The sequence below is a fragment of the Etheostoma spectabile genome, chromosome 6, assembly GCF_008692095.1.
Source record: "Etheostoma spectabile isolate EspeVRDwgs_2016 chromosome 6, UIUC_Espe_1.0, whole genome shotgun sequence".
NCBI lineage: Eukaryota > Metazoa > Chordata > Actinopteri > Perciformes > Percidae > Etheostoma > Etheostoma spectabile.
The window spans coordinates 23,372,107-23,372,608 of NC_045738.1; the positions used below are offsets into that span (position 1 = coordinate 23,372,107).

At 35.3% G+C, this 502-nt stretch overlaps 1 protein-coding gene across 1 annotated transcript in view; it reads left to right on the forward strand.

Annotated features, from left to right (window-relative positions):
• klhl32 (kelch-like family member 32) overlaps nt 1-502 on the forward strand; it is a 44,874-nt gene that overhangs the window by 41,618 nt on the left and 2,754 nt on the right. The gene's annotated exons all lie outside the window — the stretch shown is intronic.

Below are 502 nucleotides of genomic sequence, written 5' to 3' on the forward strand. Positions count from 1 at the left end.
AGTTTCCTACAGTAAAAAGCAAAAAAACAACCAAGTAAACACAAACAACAGACAATGTGCAAAAGGTATTGAATTAATGTAAAGTGGCATTATATAAAAGGTAATGTAAAGTAAAGTGAGGTGGCCAGAGTACAAAAAAATATTGCAGTGTAAGTAAGTGACATTTAAATTACATTGAATATGTAATTAAATAATATAGCAAAAGTAAGTAACCACAATATAAATTATATTGAAGTGTGACCATACTATATATAGTATAATATTGAAAAAGTAATAACTTGTAATGGGAAAATATAAATACACATAATGGAACTATTCATAGAGTGTGTGGGGGGTAAAACAGGAACAGAGACTATCTCCTATGATTTTTGGAAAAGTTTAAGACAAAGTCACAGGAAGGAGACCAGGAGCTCAAATCCCAGCTCTCTGTCCCTCACCAGGCCCCATCGTTCTGCATCTCTCTCTCTCTCTCTTTCTCTCTCTGTGCCTCCCGGGGGGGGGG